The sequence below is a fragment of the Oncorhynchus masou genome, chromosome 6 (assembly GCF_036934945.1).
Source record: "Oncorhynchus masou masou isolate Uvic2021 chromosome 6, UVic_Omas_1.1, whole genome shotgun sequence".
NCBI lineage: Eukaryota > Metazoa > Chordata > Actinopteri > Salmoniformes > Salmonidae > Oncorhynchus > Oncorhynchus masou.
The window spans coordinates 36600572-36615081 of NC_088217.1; the positions used below are offsets into that span (position 1 = coordinate 36600572).

Here is a 14510-nt window from a genome sequence, read left to right on the forward strand (position 1 = left end):
GCAGACAGGGGTATGGTGGGGTGCGGGTACAGCGGAGGTAAGCCCAGGCACTGGGTGATGATGAGAGAGGTTGTATCTCTGGACATGCTGGTTGTAATGGGTGAGGTGGTACAAAGGAGGTATCAGGGGTATGAAGAGTGGAACTAGGGGCTCCATTGTGAACTAAAACAATGATAACTAACCTGAACAACAGTATACAAGGCATATTGACATTTGAGAGAGACATACAGCAAGGCATACAGTAATCACAGGTGTTGAATTGGTAAAGCTAGCTAAAACAGTAGGTGAGACAACAACAGCTAATCAGCTAGCACAACAGCAGCAGGTAAAATGGCGTTGACTAGGCAACGGGGCCGACAGATAAAACATAAACAAGCAGAATGGAGTACCGTGATTAATGGATTAATGGACAGTCCAGCGTGCATCAGCTATGTAGCCAAGTGATCAGTGTCCAGGGGGCAGCGGTGGATGGGGCAGGGAAGCTGGACTGGCGAGTGTTATCCAGGTAAAAAAAAAAACTAACAATGACTAAATAGCTTGTAGCTAGTTAGCTGGTTAGCTTCTGGAGGTTCTTGAGTGTGTTCTAAAAATTAAAAATAATAGCGATTCCGTATCACATTGGGTGAGGCAGGTTACCGGAAGGTATAAACAAATTAAAAATCAAAAAGAGATAGAAAGTAAATATGGGTCCAGTGAGTGTTTGGGACGCGGCGATTCAGACGGTTAGCAGGCCTGTGCTAACAAGCTAACAGTTAGTAGGCCGGGGCTAAACAAGGTAGCAGTTAGCGGACCGGGGCTAAACACGCTAGCAGTTAGCAGGCCAAATTAGCAGGCAAGGAGATAGCAAGGGCTAGAGAGTTAGCCTTTGGGGGACGTCGCGATGGGGTGAGTGTTTATTCCTCTTCATGCGGTGACATCGATAGACCGGTCTTGGGTCCGGGTATTGTAGCCCAGGAGTATGCTCCGGTGGTAGCACAGGGGCTCTGGCCGGGCTAGCTTCAAGCTAAGTAGATGGAAACGCTAGCCAGGAGTAATCATCCGGGGTTGCAGTTTAGCTAGATACCTAGTTGTGAAGATCCAGCTGAAAGATGTTCCGTTTGCGGTGGGAATCCGGGGATAAAAAATAAATAGGTCCGTTATGCTCTGGTTAGAGTCGCGTTGTTCGAACTAGCGAGAGCTTTCCGAGCTAAAGGTTAGCTGATGACCGGTTAGCTGAAGACCGCTAGCATAGCTGGTAGTTAGCTGGCTAGCTTCAGTTGAGGGGTTCCGGTTCCGAAGTAAATATAAATACTTTAGGAAAAATAGCTACATTGGTGAGGCAGGAGAGTATTTGGAAGCTGAGGTTTAGCAAAATGTTTTAAAAGATATGCGAAGAAAAATATGTAAAAATGAAAAAAAAACACGATATAAACGATATATACAAGGGACACGACATGACAGGACGTCTTACTGCTACGCCATCTTGGAATATCCTTGACGAGAACCTGCTCCAGAGCACTCAGGACTTCAGACCGGGGCAAACGTTTTTGCTTTGTCATTATGGGGTATTGTTTGTAAAGTGGCTGTTCCACTGATGTCAGAAGGTGAATTCACCAATTTGTAAGTCGCTCTGGATAAGAGCGTCTGCTAAATGACTTAAATGTAAATGTAAATGTAGATTGACGGGACTATTGAATCAATTTTAGAATAAGGCTGTAATGTAACAAAGTGGAAAAAGTCAAGGGTTCTGAATACTTTCTGAATGCACTGTACCAATGCAAGTAACTTTTATATTACCAACTAGGTAGAAAGATCCTACTTAAAGCCAACAAATAAAAACAGTGCAGTTAGAAAATATCCTGATCAAAATAAATATCCTGATCAAAATAAATATCTTACGAATCATATGCATATGCATGGAGAAGTAATCGGGAATTTTATTATGTTTCCACTGGATCAGAGAGCATTTTTCTCTTTCATGCCAAGGCTCGTTGGTTATCATAAGGGAGAGAGCTGGAATGATTTGTCATATTGATTGAGGAACAATTGTCATTCTCAATGGATCTACAGTCATGACCAAAAGTTTTGAGAATGACACATACATTTTCACAAAGTCTGCTGCCTCAGTTTGTATGATGGCAATTTGCATGTACTCCAGAATCTTATGAAGAGTGATCAGATAAATTGCAATTAATTGCAAAGTCCCTCTTTGCCATGCAAATGAACTGAATCCCCAAAACATTTCCTCTGCATTTCAGCCCCGCCACAAAAGGACCAGCTGACATGTCAGTGATTCTCTCGTTAACACAGGTGTGAGTGTTGATGAGGACAAGGCCAGAGATCACTCAGTCATGCTGATTGAGTTCAAATAACAGACTGGAAGCTTCAAAAGGAGGGTGTTGCTTGGAATCATTGTTCTTCCTCTGTCAACCATGGTTACCTGCAAGGAAACAAGTGCCTTCATCATTGCTTTGCACAAAAAGGGCTTCACAGGCAAGGATATTGCTGCCAGTAACGTTGCACCTAAATCAACCATTTTTCGGATCATCAAGAACTTCAAGGAGAGTGGTTCAATTGTTGTGAAGAAGGCTTCAGGGCGCCCAAGAAAGTCCAGCAAGCACCAGGACTGTCTCCTGATGTTGATTCAGCTGCAAGATTGAGGCACCACCAGTACAGAGCTTGCTCAGGAATGGCAGCAGGCAGGTGTGAGTACATCTGCATGCACAGTGAGGCAAAGACTTTTGGAGAATGGCCTGGTGTCAAGAAGGGCAGCAAAGAAGCCACTTCTCTCCAGGAAAAGCATCAGGGACAGACTGAAACTGGCCGGGAAACTCCCCAGACCTTAATCCCATTGAGAACTTGTGGTCAATCCTCAAGAGGCAGGTGGACAAACAAAAACCCACAAATTCTGACAAACTCCAAGCATTGATTATACAAGAATGGGCTGCCACCAGTAAGGATGTGGCCCAGAAGTTAATTGACAGCATGCCAGGGCAGATTGCAGAGGTCTTGAAAAAGAAGGGTCAACACTGCAAATATTGACTCTTTGCATCAACTTCATGTAATTGTTAATAAAAGCCTTTGACAATTATGAAATGCTTGTAATTATACTTTAGTATTCCATAGTAACATTTGACAATATCTAAAGACTTTGTGAAAATGTATGTGTGTGTCATTCTCAACTTTTGGGCACGACTGTACAATAAAGGACTTTGTTTACTTGCTGTTTGAGGTGAGAAAATTATGTTGAGAAGCTCCACTGCTCACTAGTGGTGGTGAGTTGAGACAATCAGAAATACTATGCTCCAAACAAGACAATGAATAAATAACAAAACTCGTAAGTGGAATGAAACAAACCGAAACTTGTTTCTCACGAGTGCAGCATAGTTTGTGTGCTCAGCAAACAATGTGTCAATTCCGACAATGAGAAGAGTAAACGACTGTTATAATAGTATATTGAATGCATTAACAGAAATTACTGTAACCAAACATTGTAGATTAGAAATGATGGGGATTAAAGGTAAATGTATTTCTCTTGCGATATGTCATGGGGAATTTATAGACGCTAGCAATCAAAGGGCTAACAAGTCACACAATTAAGTTAGGAAACAATGAATGTGCTCGAATTGGCGTGAGAGAATGCATTCTGGAGAGAGACTCACCTTGTGCATTTTAGCCACACTCCCCTTCTTGACTCAGTATTTTTAATAATACCCAAGATGCATTATCTTCACACATACTATAGGCCTAAGGAATACTTTAACAAATAGTGTGAAATTCAAAGCAGTAGCCAATTTCACTTATTTTATCAAATTGCTTGATGTGCCAAGGCAAATACCCTTGCGTGCCAGCCTTGGCACACGTGCCTTACGTTGCCCATGCCTGCTCCACAGAGTGATGTGGCTGTGTCACCCTGGGGAAGATCCTGATTGATTGGTGAAAGACCACAATCTAAAACACACTGACCAACCAATCAATATGCTCAACACAAAAACAGCACTGTCCACAATGGTCCCCAGAGCCACACTGTGGAGTAAGATAATTTGACCATCACAATTCCAACCAATAAGCATTAGGATAAACATTTATCGTAAAACTAGAATACATAACTTGATAATACTCAGAGCAGAGGATTATTGACCGGTGACAGCCCTGAGAATCTGCAGAACAACCATGTTTTAGCCAAACCACAAAGATTCCATTTGGATATATATTTAGTGAATGCTGCTCATTAACAAAAGTATCTTATCAGGCTAGGGGAGATAAGAATGACCACAGGATGTTCAGGAAATTCTTCCCTTCTGCCAATAAGCAACTTTCCAATTTACCCTTCTCTCACTGATTATCAATACATGGTATTATCATGGTTATTAGTAGTGACAGCCATGATCTAAGAGTTAGCTGGCCATGTTCTAGATCATCAAATCTGTGATGCATTGTGGGCAAATTGGGACTGAATGATTGATCTACATATAATAATTTAAGAGTTCTTTAATGACAGGTGAATTGTAGATCAGTCTGTGACTCACCTGCGATGCCGGCTGCGATGTCGAACAAGCCCACTGTCTTCCATACATTACGTTTTTTTTGTTTTTGTTGTCTCGATTTGTTTTGTCTGGTCATCCTTTTGAGTGATCACATGACCTGTGATGTTTGTAAACATGAGCCATGTGACCCAGTCAAAGGGTTGGTGTGTGTGTTATTGAGTCTGTTTTCCAACCTGGTTTCTGGTAAAGAGCACCTCACACTTTCTACAACTACATGAGGAAAGGGCTTTTCTCCTCTGTAGGATGAACCTGTCAGGGCCTCCATCAGAGGTTGGTACAGAGATCTAATCGGAGGGTTTGGAAAAATAGGCTGTGTCCCTGGGGGCATATCAGACCTGGGTGTTCCACGGTGGCCATTTTGTGCCAGAGTTTCACTCCACTTGGGCTACCATAGTGGAGAGGTGCGACTGGGGAGTGAATTCCCTCTCTTGGGTTAGGCTGTCGAGACACTGTCACCCATCTGTCCCAGACCTTATTCAGGGAACCGGATATGATCTCTTAAAGGGGCAGAATAAGAATAGGAGGTAGCTCGAAACTGCCCTTAAAGCTGCAATATGTAACTTTTTGGGCGACCTGACCAAATTCACATATATGAGTTATAGATCTGTCATTGAAAGCAAGCCTAACACGGAACCCAAACCGGCTGCGCGCTTGCATCATCGTGCATAAATTTATTTTGCCCCCCCCCCCCACACCAAACGCGATCATGTCACTCAGGTTAAAATATCAAAACAAACTCTGAACTAATGACAATAATTTGGGGACAGGTTGAAAAGCATTAAACATGTATGGCAATTTAGCTAGCTAGCTTGCACTTGCTAGCTAATGTTAATTTGTCCTATTTAGCTAGCTTGCTGTTGCTAGCTAATTTGTCCTGGGATATAAACATTGAGTTGTAATTTTACCTGAAATGCACAAGGACCTCTACTCCGACAATTAATCCACACATAAAACGGTCAATCGATTCTAATCATCTCTCCTCCTTCCAGGCTTTTTCATCTTTGAAATTATATGGGGATCGCATCTAAACTTTCATTATATTACCACGACAACCGGCAACAAAGTTTGTCTTTCAATCACCCACGTGGGTATAACCAATGAGGAGATGGCACATGGGTACCTGCTTCTATAAACCAATGAGGAGATGACTTTCAGCGTGATCTGCGTCAGAAATAGGAAGGACTTCTATTTTAGCCCTTGCCGTTGCAGACGCGAGCAGTGTGGGTGAAATAATTGAATAACATGGATTTCTAAATGTATTTTGTGATGCTCGCGCACGTGACGTGTCTGGTCTGGTCAGCATGTAAGGAGCGGTATATCTGTTCTGTGTGTCACATGCACAAGTTTTGATTTTGCACACCAACTTCAAACATCTGAAACATTTTTTTTTTTTTTTTGGGGGGGGGGGGGGGTATGGAAAATGTATTTATTTCACTGCGGTTTAGATGGTATGATGATTCTATACACTATACTTGCTTGTTTTGTGTCACAAACTGAAATTAGGTGAACTATTGGTGGACAATAGTGCACCTGTAACTACTGATACAGGGTCAGATGTTAAAGGTAGACTTGGTGAGATGACATTGCAATGTACAGCACTGCAGATATTGAGATGAGTGCAATGAAATACTTTGTTCTCACAGAGTATCTGCGCATGTGCACGTGTGCCTTTCACGCTGATACAACGTAGTAGCTATGGCAACAATACAGAAGTTTAGCCTCCTGCTTCAATGCTCTAAGGTGTTACGGAAGTTGACCCATGTATTTGCTTTGAGTCGCGTCATCATACTGTGTCTACCTTGTAATCCACCACCCTAATGAGTTAGTATTGGGAGTAGGGTAATCTGATCCTAGATCTGATGTCAATTTATACCGAGAGTGCAGAGTGGCACCAGCAGATGGGGCTAAACTTTTCTGAACAGATTTGGGAGAAACTCCTACCTGTGTACAGGTGGAATGTGTCTTTTGCTGTCATTCCAGCTATATAAACCCCTCCTTTAATTATTTAGACCAAGATTTCCTCTTAAAATAATCATGAGGACATGTTTGTTGTTTTCATGGTATGAGATCTACTGTGACTCAATTTATGGTTGGTCAACTGTAGCATTTCTTAAAAATGGTTTAGGGAATGTTTGGTTCTGCCTCTACACCCATGTGTTTAGGTCTCTGCAGTGTCATTCCTGAGGCTGTTATCTGATGAAAAATGCCATTTATTTCCAGTCTTCAGACTACATGTTTGAATCGCACTCTGTCCTGTAACAGGCAACATAATGGCCTGCCACCTTCTACTGATAACCAACTGGAGATACCAAGCGCAATAAACATGTATTACCTGCTTGTCTTCAGGAGCTTGTGCAGGTGTTATCAGAGATTCTTATCATTGTGGAAGTGTGTGTCAGTGGACAGGAGTCTGTGTCGAGGGCGTCAGGCCCTGACTTGCTCTGTCAGATGGCGCGGCCCCCTCTTTCTCGCGTGTGTGTGTGAGGAATGGATTTCCCAAGCATGGGAGCGGAGTTCTGTGGGAATTCTGTGTTTTTGGCAGGTGCGGCGATCCGGACACTGAGTCCCCCATGGAGCAGCAGGGTAGCCTAGTGGTTAGAGCGTTGGACTAGTAACCGGAAGGTTGCAAGTTCAAACCCCCGAGCTGACAAGGTACAAATCTGTCGTTCTGCCCCTGAACAGGCAGTTAACCCACTGTTCCTAGGCCGTCATTGAATATAAGAATTTGTTCTTGACTGACAAGCCTAGTTAAATAAAGGTGTAAAAAAAATATGTTTCTCCCATGGACAGCATTCTGGTTAATTTTGGGGAAGTGGAGGAATAGGAGAGGGAACATAGTTGGCTTGAGGAGGAAGGGACAGGGACTAACCATGTCCCTGTGACTATTTTTGAGTGGAGAGGCACAGTGTCACGAGCAGAGACCAGAGAGAGAGAGTGTCTATAAGAGCTCAACCAGCCTAGCAGAGCGTGTCTCTCGTTTTGTGTGTAGTAGAGGTGTCTGGGATACAGTAACAGACTATGTTGCTCTGAGGATTATCCTTCTCCCTGGTAAGGATGTGGGATTACCTGTGTCGTGATCTTTTCCCCACATCTGTCTGTTTCCATCAAGCTGTGGGATTGTCTCTGTTTGGAAACGACTGGACTCTGGAATTTCCTCATTGTGCTTTTGGGTCGTGAGCAAGGAATGGGCTATAATTTGTCACTGGGCCACTGGAAGGTTGTTTGAATACATGCTTTGTGTGGTGGGTTGTTGGGTAGGCTGGCTTCATTGTATAATGGGCAACTTGCCATGCAAAATGAAAGAATCATGTTTATTATTAAAGAACTCAGTTATGCGCATCCAAACCATTTCTATTACTTCAACCAATGGCAAAATGATCTTCTAATGCCTCGTGGTGTTTTTCTGTAATTTATATGGAAATGTGGGAGTATCCACTGGTCCTCAAGGTCTTGCTGGCTATTGTATTTTCGAGTGAAATAGCACAGTGGTTAATTTGTATGGTAAAGGCCTTGCCTACAGGCCTAGTAAAGATAATTCAGATGTGGAACGTTGAGGCCAGAGAGTTCATTCATCTGCTACTGTGACAGGTTTGAATTAGTCCCTGATTTAGAGGGGAAGGAGGAAAACCATGATTTATGTTGACCTGAACGTGCATAGCCCTTTTTTATGATTTGTGTGGTTGATATGGTTGAGGCCAGGCAGGCAGGTTGTTTCCCTGGCCTGCTGTAACGGAGGAAGTTGTTGCTTCACTCCTGATCTCACTAGGAGTTGTGAAATCCAAGCCCATGAGGAAGGGAAACATTGTGTTTTTGTGGTTATTTTGATGATGCAGCTCTTTTGTCTTTATCTAAGACTGATTTTGAATATGGATCGGGCTGCACCTCAGTGTAAAGTGTCGTTCTCTCCTCGTCTTTTCCACTGACATTAAGGACATGGACAGGGGAAAGCAACATCCTGGTAACTTGCTTACATACTTAGCTCCTCCTCTTTGCTCTCTGTGGAAAATAAGGTCGCAAAAACATCCGCCATGCCGGGCGGCCCTCTGCTTTCAGATAACATGCTGACCATACGGGCGGCCCTCTGCTTTCAGATAACATGCTGACCATACGGGCGGCCCTCTGCTTTCAGATAACATGCTGACCATACGACTCGTGTTACGTGTGTGAGCGTTGCAAAATACATTCACACATGTTATTCAATCATTTCTTCCAAACTGCTTGCGTGTGTCAACGATCATCTGCTTAGCCAGGCGCTAAAATAGAACTTGGACTTCTATCTTTGATGCTTGACGTTCCCATTTCCTCATTGGTTTTTAGGAGCATATACCCATGTGGGTGATTGAAAGATGAACTGAGGTCCACACTCCAGTCCAGTTGGTGGTGGCAATGCACCTTAAAGTTGGTTGCCAACCGCCATATAAAGTCCACAGAAGAAAAAATAATTGTTTACCAGAAACTAACTAGGTTTCACCTTATATCTGTGGATTCATTTTTGGAGTAGAGAACACACTATTTCATGTGACTCAATCTACAAAGATCCCATAAAAAAGGACTGTGTTTCAGGTAAAATAACAACCCAATTTTTATATCCTAGGACAAATTAGCTAGCCCCTGCAAGCTAGCTAGCTAAATGTCCATGAACGTTTCATGTGTTTCAACCTATCACCAAATTAATACAGTTGGTTCAGAGTTCGTTTTGATACTTCAACCTGCGTCTCCTGATTGCATCTGATGTGGATAGACAAAATCAACATGCGAGCGATGGTGCAAGCACATGCGTACCCGGTCTAGTCAACATTCAAGTGCCAATGAAGGAGATGAAGCTCTCTGTCAGTGTCTGCTAGCTCGCTGACATTGTTGTGAGCACATACGCAATTAAATTGATGTGCTGTACTCACACACCTCCACACGGTGTTTTGCATCAATTGTTTTGGAAAGTAATTTCTACTATAAGCCTGAGTATGTGTGCCGTTGCCTCACAGTAGCCTATGATGCCAGACCACCTGACTAGAACAGTGACCTGTGCTACTGTACTGTCCTACTAATATAACAAAGTACTACCTTGTTACAGCAGTGCACATCCAGGTACTACTGTAGTCTCATAGATTTCTTTTCTCTCTGTGTCTGCCTGTAGTTTCCAGTCCTCTCCAGGGTGTCCAGAGATGTAGGGAGCAGTGGGAGGAGCACCCCCCCTTCTCACTCTCTCAGCACCACTTTACTTACAAAGAGGTACAGTAAATGTGTGTGTGTCACTGTTTGCTTCTCACTTTTTGGTCTTGGTGTTCCTTTGTGTTAACTGTATTCAGAGAGGGAGTGAAGGGATGCTATCCGAATGTGACTTCCCTGGTTTAATAATGGATAATTGCCATGCTGGCAATTCGATGCCATTTAATTTTGGTATCTCAGATTGTTCTGGCAATTCTCAGAAACTTCATTGGGAGGAAGGATGTTTTTTTTTTTTTTTACATTTGGCACAAAACATTTTCATGAAAGTGGACATTTTTCAGCCCAATGATCTGTTAACTGTACCTAATAGACAACATCTAGGTGTCATTATACTCCTAGTAGTGTGCTTTAAAATATGGAGTATTGCTATATTCAGACTTTATTTGTCATTGAAACTATTAATATGTCAAAAGTACACTTTTTGATTTGGTTCATATTTAGACATATTGTTTTAAGCAATATAATCTACATTACATTTCTAGTGGGCTCTCTACAACTTTTAAAGCTCTGATCTATTTTATGAGCACCCCCAACTCAGTGAATGGGAAAATGGATTCAAAGTCAACTCCCTTCACTGTTGGTTTGCTGCAATCCTAAAGGAGGGCTGTGATAGATCATTAATCAATGATGTAATTTTATATGTATATAATTTATTCAACTTTGGCAGAGAGCCCACTATGGAAAGTTGTTCACTGATCATTACAGGAGGCATGCACGTTCACTGATCATTACAGGAGGCATGCACGTTCACTGATCATTACAGGAGGCATGCACGTTCACTGATCATTACAGGAGGCATGCACGTTCACTGATCATTACAGGAGGCATGCACGTTCACTGATCATTACAGGAGGCATGCACGTTCACTGATCATTACAGGAGGCATGCACGTTCACTGATCATTACAGGAGGCATGCACGTTCACTGATCATTACAGGAGGCATGCACGTTCACTGATCATTACAGGAGGCATGCACGTTCACTGATCATTACAGGAGGCATGTATGCTGTAGGTGTAAAAGGGCCACTTTAATTCTAATAATAATTAAATTGCGGGCCATGCTGTTGTGGAATCGCCCATTTAATATGTTCCTGCTTAGTTCATGTGGTCAGGACAACATCCGGACCCTATGAAGAGCTAGTGGTCAGTGTTAAAGGAACTGGTACCTGGAGTCACCTGGATTCACCTTTTCAGGGTCGTAATCCCATCCCTAACCTGTAGCTGCCCCTGTATAGAAGTAGGGAAACCCCTTAACTCTCTGTTCCCTCTCTGTGGTTGAGTCTTCTCAAACCACATCTCCTCTGAGTGAATGCAGCCCTGCTCAGTCTATGATATCAGATGGAGGTGTTTGTTATATTTGGTGTATCTGATCTGAGGGTGAATAGCAGCTATTTACCAGTCACTGTCTCTCACAGAGTAAATGAGGGAACCACAGAGGTGTGTGTTTCTCACTACCTACAGTAGTCTGTGTTGGATGACACTGCATCTCATGTGACAAATATGATTCAGTGAAATTTCCCTCAAATTACATATCAAGTTTCAGACTGAGAAATAATGATTTTCAAGTACCTGTGAATCTGATTCATTTTGTTATTCAATTATACTGAATATCTGTTTGTTGTTAAAGCTACAGTATATAAAAACTGACCCTAGATCAGAAAGTTGATGGACCAGGTTTAGAGTGTGTAGTTGGGGAAGTGTTGGTCTTTGTCATTTAGGAGTATAAGCAGTGTGTGAGTTACAGGGCCCGTGAGGTTTCAGCCCCCTCAAATGAGACATGCACTCCCCTAAATGCAACAAAAGTCTAACTTTGGGGGGACTCAAATTTAACCACTATTCTATTTGTTTAAAATTCAAATTTGTATTGCCACAGTGGTAAATATGAAAACTTATTCCAAATTAAATGAACACCCCCACCTCTGTGTCATGGTTTAAACCAGTGACAGTTGGTTCAGGTTCTTTCAATCACATTAATCTCTCTTCTCTGCCTGTCTGCCCCTCTCTCCATCTGTTTTAAGCTTTCGCTAGTGAACTTACAACATTGTCTCGACTGGGTCCAGCCTGCCAGAGAACTTTTAACATTGTTTCAACTGGGCACCTCAGTTTCCTGCGCCAATGAGCTCGGGACAGACGCAGCTGTATTTGCTTCCTGTATTTCAGACCCTTTTCAGGTGTCTGGACTTTTCTTGTTACAAAAAATGTCTGGCCATTTGTCAGCACGATGAATCCAGTGGCCCTTTACAGGTTGAAAATGGCAGATTTGGACAATAAGCACCTAAATTGGATTGCAGTGATTCCTCTGTGGGGGGTAAATGCTGAGTGATTTAAATGGTGTACATTACGAGGACTCTAAGTATTTTGAAAGATTAGATTATAATAAATCGCTTTCATGTCATACAAGCCAAACACCCATTACTCCACTTCACATTCCCATATAATAAAACTCATGTAATCTACAGTGTCAAGGTTTATGATCATTGTGTTTGATGTACAGTTAGAAGATGACATGGTGTCATACCCCGGGGTTGTCCTGAACAGAATGAGTTTGTTGTATTGAGAAAATTGGCTGCGGACCACGCATCTGAATGCACTCATGACTACATTCTATGTAGTATGCATGCCATAATGATCTGCTTCTCTGAATGCACTCATGACTACATTCTATGTAGTATGCATGCCATAATGATCTGCTTCTCTAAATTGCATTGTGAAAGCCTAACACTAAGATTTATTTTTGTAATTTAGCTAGTCATGTTGGCAATCAAATACAATTTAATTGGTCACATACACATGGTTAGCAGATGTTATTGCGAGTGTAGCGAAATGCTTGTGCTTCTAGATCCGACAGTGCAGCAGTATCTAACAGGTTATCAGTATCAGTAACAGTATCTAACAATTCCACAACAAAACCTAATATCGAACAAATTCCACAACAAAACCTTAAACACACAATCTAGTGAAGGAATGGAATAAGAATATATACACTGCTCAAAAAAATAAAGGGAACACTAAAATAACACAGCCTAGATCTGAATGAATGAAATTCTTATTAAATCGTTTTTTCTTTACATAGTTGAATGTGCTGACAACAAAATCACACAAATTATCAATGGAAATCAAATTTATCAACCCATGGAGGTCTGGATTTGGAGTCACACTTCAAATTAAAGTGGAAAACCACACTACAGGCTGATCCAACTTTGATGTAATGTCCTTAAAACAAGTCAAAATGAGGCTCAGTAGTGTGTGTGGCCTCCACGTGCCTGTGTGACCTCCCTACAACGCCTGGGCATTCTCCTGATGAGGTGGCGGATGGTCTCCTGAGGGATCTCCTCCCAGACCTGGACTAAAGCATCCGCCAACTCCTGGACAGTCTGTGGTGCAACGTGGCGTTGGTGGATGGAGCGAGACATGATGTCCCAGATGTGCTCAATTGGATTCAGGTCTGGGGAACGGGCGGGCCAGTCCATAGCATCAATGCCTTCCTCTTGCAGGAACTGCTGACACACTCCAGCCACATGAGGTCTAGCATTGTCTTGCATTAGGAGGAACCCAGGGCCAACCGGACCAGCATATGGTCTCACAATGGGTCTGAGGATCTCATCTCGGTACCTAATGGCAGTCAGGCTACCTCTGGAGAGCACATGGAGAACTGTGCGGCCCCCCAAAGAAATGCTACCCCACACCATGACTGACCCACCGCCAAATCGGTCATGCTAGAGGATGTTGCAGGCAGCAGAACTTTCTCCACGGCGTCTCCAGACTGTCACGTCTGTCACATGTGCTCAGTGTGAACCTGCTTTCATCTGTGAAGAGCACAGGGCGCCAGTGGCGAATTTGCCAATCTTGGTGTTCTCTGGCAAATGCCAAACGTCCTGCACAGTGTTGGGCTATAAGCACAACCCCCACATGTGGACGTCGGGCCCTCATACCACCCTCATGGAGTCTGTTTCTGACCGTTTGAGCAGGCACATGCACATTTGTGGCCTGCTGTGGAGGTCATTTTGCAGGGCTCTGGCAGTGCTCCCCCTGCTCCTCCTTGCACAAAGGCGGAGGTAGCGGTCCTGCTACTGGGTTGTTGCCCTCCTACTGCCTCCTCCACGTCTCCTGATGTACTGGCCTGTCTCCTGGTAGTGCCTCCGTGCTCTGGACACTACGCTGACAGACACAGCAAACCTTCTTGCCACAGCTTGCATTGATGTGCCATCCTGGATGAGCTGCACTCCTGAGCCACTTGTGTGGTTTGTAGACTCCGTCTCATGCTACCACTAGAGTGAAAGCACCACCAGCATTCAAAAGTGACCAAAACATCAGCCAGGAAGCATAGGAACTGAGAAGTGGTCTGTGGTCAGCACCTGCAGAACCACTCCTTTATTGGGGGTGTCTTACTAATTGCCTATGATTTCCACCTGTTGTCTATTCCATTTGCACAACAGCATGTGAAATTTATTGTCAATCAGTGTTGCTTCCTAAGTGGACAGTTTCATTTCACAGAAGTGTGATTGACTTGGAGTTACATTGTGTTAAGTGTTCCCTTTATTTTTTGAGCAGTGTACATACAGTGCCTTGCGAAAGTATTCGGCCCCCTTGAACTTTGCGACCTTTTGCCACATTTCAGGCTTCAAACATAAAGATATAAAACTGTATTTTTTTGTGAAGAATCAACAAGTTGGACACAATCATGAAGTGGAACAACATTTATTGGATATTTCAAACTTTTTTAACAAATCAAAAACTGAAAAATTGGGCGTGCAAAA

The 14510-nt window shown here is 43.0% G+C and overlaps 1 protein-coding gene across 6 annotated transcripts in view; it reads left to right on the forward strand.

Annotated features, from left to right (window-relative positions):
- tfeb (transcription factor EB) overlaps positions 1–14510 on the forward strand; it is a 130044-nt gene that overhangs the window by 26542 nt on the left and 88992 nt on the right. For 2 of the 6 annotated variants that reach the window (XM_064968584.1, XM_064968587.1), the window contains exon 2: positions 9661–9755. The exons of 1 other annotated variant lie outside the window; for it this stretch is intronic. The gene's annotated coding sequence lies outside the window, so the exon portion shown is untranslated. Of the gene's footprint in view, positions 1–7420; positions 7575–9660; positions 9767–14510 lie in introns of those variants that run through there. 3 more of the 6 variants (XM_064968589.1, XM_064968586.1, XM_064968590.1) reach the window with 3 other exon arrangements.